The 5,318-nt window shown below is 37.0% G+C and overlaps 1 pseudogene; it reads right to left on the reverse strand.

Annotated features, from left to right (window-relative positions):
* Positions 1 to 2,380: 2,380 nt before the first annotated feature.
* Positions 2,381 to 2,746, reverse strand: LOC149266926 (1,4-alpha-glucan-branching enzyme 1, chloroplastic/amyloplastic pseudogene; annotated as a pseudogene).
* Positions 2,747 to 5,318: the final 2,572 nt, after the last annotated feature.

The raw sequence follows: 5,318 nt of genomic DNA on the forward strand, positions 1-5,318 counted from the left end.
AAATCGGTCTCATATCTCTGTCCAAAAAAGATAAAAATAAATAAATAAATAATCAGTCTCATATATATGTCCAAAAGAAGGTATGGTTGCCCACCAAACCTACCAAAAGGTAGTCCAAAGATGTCTACAAATTTCCTTCAGCAAATAGTCCCCAAAGCATGATCTTTGTTTCCTTCTAGTCAGCCCAAGGGACAATCCAAAAGATGGTACCTACTGTCCCCTAAGTCTATTCAAGAAAAATTTCCTTTGTAAAGCACTCCTGCACTTGTAAACTCTGCTACTACATGCACATTTGTTAAAATTGTGCCATTTGAATCACAACAGATGTAGATGTAGATGCAATGGGTATTAGATTTGCATGTGGAACATTGAGTCCTTTCTGCTGTGAATTGTTGTGGATTTCTAATATTTTATCGGAACTATCTGAAACAAAAAGATCCTGGACTTGTTCATTGTATATTTCAATCATTTGAATGGCAACCTCATATATAATGTATCCTTTCTTTGTTTTTATATCTGGAATAAGTCATTCAAGGCTCGATAGTTCATACCCCAACTCTCCTCTGTAATCACCTTAGGACCAGTCATTGTGTATGTCTTTCCAGAACCTGTTTGCCCATATGCAAACATGCAAACATTGTAACCATCTAGAACAGATCTAATCGATGGCTTGTTATCCAAAAACACTTCCTCTTGAGTAGCAGATTCTCCAAACACCTTGTTGAATGTGAATGATTTACGTATATCCTTTCCTTGCTTTGCAGGATTTGCAATCATAATTTGATTTCTTTCCCTTTGAAAATTAATCACCAATTATCTGTGGATTCTGCATGATTGGTTAATTCTCTTCAATTCGTTGAGGTCGAATTCATGATGGCCACAATAAAATATTTTTTCTCCTTGGTTGGATTTCGTTCACCTGCAACATAACAAATTCAATCAAAATCGAAATATCGTGGTTGTAAATGAATTTTATGTGTTTTATACCATAAAAATTCAGAAATTTAACATTTTCGAGAGAATTCTAGTGATATTTTTCATGAAGGCCGATTTTTAGATTTGTATATGGTCTGTCTTCAGTGATTTAAGACTGAAAGTGAGGATCTTCGTAAGATCAAATTTGCTACGATAATTGGAAAATATTGTTATTATCCTTAATCTTTGGCAACGCTCTGGAAAATATTGTTATTCTCCTTGATCTTTGCCAACGCTCTGGCATATATCCATGGTGAACTTATGATAGGGTTGGTTTTATTACGTCTTTGTAAGGATATGGTTCATTGAACTGCTTGTGGATTGGAGGCGTGGCATTGTGGCTGACGTGGATGCTAGGTATATGAGTGAGAAAAGGCATGCTCGTAAATGAAATAATCTATGATGATGAAGTTCTCCAAATCCCATGTTTGTTTCGCAACTAGATATGACGGGGTTGTTATAAATGCCAAGTTTATTCTGTATTAAAAATTAAACTCTTTTGCCATAGATATTTGACTCAAATTCTACTCTAACTATCTGGGCATGGAGTTGTTTAGCCTATTCTAGGCCCTAAAAGCTCCCAATCACCCTTAATATACTAGAGAAGCTGAATTGGTCAGGCTTTATTCCTTCCCTATACATCTGGAAAACCAATTTCAGCACTGCCTCACCGTTTCATCTCTGTGCATATCCTGTGAGCATGACAGTCTAGGAGACCACATTTCATTCAGATATTTTGTCAAACATGTGGTGTGCTTCCTCCAAACTCCCACACTTGGCATACTTATGGACAAATCTGTTTTGAAGGAAAACATCGAGCTCCCTTCAAGTACTCACCAAGTGGGCATGGACCAGTTTGCCTTCTATTAGCACTCTCGAATCAGTGCAGAATTGCAAGAAATTAATATGGGTATTATGCTCAAGCCAAATTCCTTGTGCTAAAATATCCTCCAGCCGCTTTTGTGTATCAAATAAACTTAAATCTATGCCCATCGTAACTTAAATCTAGGTCCTCTACTGTGCCTGACCAACTACTGGGAGAAAAAAGGTTTGTGAGATGATGTCCAAATGATCTGTAATAAGAATGCTCTGCCACAACCATCAAATGAACTGTGTTGTAGTTGTTCACTTTTATGCAAGGGAGAACATTTTCCACAAACTCCACATATGATGTTACATGTGGTTTTATGCCAACCATTCCTACATGAGATTCATAAATTCGTGGTGCCTCAGGTTTGGTGGCCGAGGATATTTGAATTCATACCTTTTAGAAGGTGGGGGGGTCCCAATAAACACCATCGTACCCTGCACTGAAGTTGCTAAGGTCCACAACAACATACCTGATCCAGGTTGATATCTTATCAATCCATGTTCCATTAGCAACCTTCACTCGAATTTTAACATTTCAACCATGTGGGATAGTAGGATTTCCATCTTTAGTATCCAGTATGCAGATTGTCCAAACACCAAACTGATCTCTTTCCATTTGGTGACCCAATTCATTCCAAGCATTGAAATCCCCAATAAGTTGTGCCTCTTTTGCAGCAGGTGCCCACTCCCGATATACAATTTTATTTCCTTCTTGATTGAAACCAAACTTCAAATAACCTTGTGAAAATTCCTCAAGGCTCCCTTCATACTTCTCTTTTTCTTTCTTTTGTAGTAAATACTTTGTATATATGTACTGGAAATGAGCTTTATGTGAAGCAAAGTATGGATCCATAGTCAAAACAACCAAATTTTCCAGTTCATCCTCATTAGTTCTATCCATTGTTAACTTGTTATTTTCATAGTAGAATGCACTATGAAAACTCTCCTCCTAGCAGGAAACTTGGAGATCACTCTTCCATTCAAAAGTGTGTGCAAATTCCAAGGTAGATCCTTTCTAAGCAAACATTTGGAACTATTAGATTGGCATGTTGAATCTTGTTTGAAGAAACCTTGTTTTAGATACATTTTGAAATTAAGATCTATGTGTTTGGTCTAATGCAAGTATATAAATGATATTAATTTTCATTCTCCATTCTATTAATATCACAAAAATAGAATTCTTTTATCCCACAATATTTTAGACTTTGTCTATGAAGCTCGTAAGAATTCACATTTATTTAAGCAATGTTATTTTTCTTCTTTAATCTAATTATTGCACAAATATATATCTATATATATATATATATATATATATATATATAGATATATATATATATATATATATATATATATATAGATAGATATATATACATGCATTCATGGATAATTGCTTAGAAACCTTGCTTCAAGGACATTGCCTCTTCAAGAGGTGATACCAATTGTTTATATGTCCTATACAAGATCTTAAGATTCATAAAATGGACATAAATGATTTTAAAACATAATATAAAGGGTGGGAAGGAACAACAAATGGCCATAGAAGGAAGACATGATTAAAAAGGGTATTATTCACATTAGTATTTAACTTAATTATTTGAATATATTAAACCAAGTTATTAATTAGTCTAATATTAAATTATAACTATGGTACTAAAGAAAACAAATTTTGTGATAAAGCATGACTTACAAGTACATTGCACCAGTACCCTAGCAAGTATCAAGAGAAAATTTGTAAGTTATGTAGAACTCACACATGAGAGGATTTGGTAGATCCTTGGGAATCTTCTCAGTACTAATAATGCTTGTTTACGAGCATAGTAAAGGAAAAACTTATGACTATCGTTATACACATGTATGTGCGTCAGCTAAGAGGGACAAGCCCTAAGATGGATTAATGAGTCTTGCATATCATACAAATATTTGAACAATTGAAAATGGTGAGGATGCGAAGAAATCAAGGTCAAGGAGGGTCATCACAAGGACCTCCTACAAATAACCCATTACCTTCACCGGAGTTGACTCTCATCTTGCATTCCCTAGAAGCAGACTTTAAAAGGGTGCCAAACAATTGAAGTGGAAGTAGAGCACCCTCCATTAGGGTTAGGAAATCTCGAGGGATCAAGGGACTCTAATAGAGGACCTCCAATCGAAGACATTACTAGGGAGCTCCAAAAGATTAAGCTCCCAAAGTTTGTTGGAGTTCGTGCCAGTGAATGTGTAGAATCCTGGTTAGAGGGAATGAGAAGGTGCTTCTCACTGAGAGATTATACTTCCAATTCAAAATATAAAACAACGATATTCCAACTCAGAAATAGTGCACTGAATTGGTGGGGTAGCTTAGAGCGTCAACTACACCTCACTTGGGACACAGTTACTTGGGAGTTATTTGAGGAGAGATTCAGGAAGAAGTACCTACCAGCATATTATGAAGAACAACAGGTAGGAGCCTTCCATGCCTTGGTACAGGGAAATCATACGGTAGAATAATGTGAGATTAGATTCATGGAATTGGTCAAGTATGTCTCCTACATGGATACTAACCAGCGCCAAGCGGATCATTTCTTTTATGGATTGAATCCTAAGATTAGGGAAATGGTGTGGATGTGGAAACCATCCTCAGTTGCAAAAGTTGTGGAACATACTCGTTATGTTGAAGAAAACTTAGACTTAAAGGGTGGAAACAAAACCACTTTTTCCACAACAAATATGGTTTATGGGGAAGACCCCTCATACCTTCCCCAGGGGAGGAAGTTTGAGGCCACCGCCATATGGAAACAGGGTTGTACACAGAGCACCGACAGTGGGGATCTTGATGGCTACTAGTGCAGCTTCACCCGTAGCTTTAAGGGCGTGTGCAAATCAAGGTCATACATGAGGAGCAACAACTAGGGGCAGGGGTCCCAAGGGAAGGAACTCTTTCTAAAGTACTCCACAACATTCTGTTCAAATTCTATCATGCATCACTTGTTGGGGATGCGGGGGACGTCATTACCAGTGTGATTGTCCTGATTTTCAAATTGGTAACAACCATATAGAAGGAAAAACACCAATGGGGGGAGCGAGTAGCCACCATTGAATCTATCCAGCAGTTGATAACCAACAAGTTGAACACCAACCTTTCGTAATAAAAACCTCAGGTATGATAAAGAAAGTAAAAGTTAAAATTTTCTTTGATTCAGGTGCTACAGATAGTTTCATTTCATCAGTTGCATTAGAAAAATGTGGGTTGGCAGCCTATGAGCATGATCACTTTAAGCAAGTTGAGATGGCTCCTGGGATAAAACAAGTAGTAGGACCTAGTGTTGACCAATGTTAGGTAAACCTTGGGGTGTGTATAACTAAGTTGAAGGCATACGTCATAGCGTTGGGGACATATGATGTAATTATTGGAATGGACTAGCTAGAAGCTCATCGAGCTTTGGTAGACTGTTTCAAGAAGAAGGTGATTTGTTTAGATGATGAAGGTAGGCCAA

Source organism: Pinus tabuliformis, chromosome 6, assembly GCF_031772625.1.
Source record: "Pinus tabuliformis cultivar Carrire ecotype Pingquan chromosome 6, CPIR1, whole genome shotgun sequence".
Lineage (NCBI taxonomy): Eukaryota > Viridiplantae > Streptophyta > Pinopsida > Pinales > Pinaceae > Pinus > Pinus tabuliformis.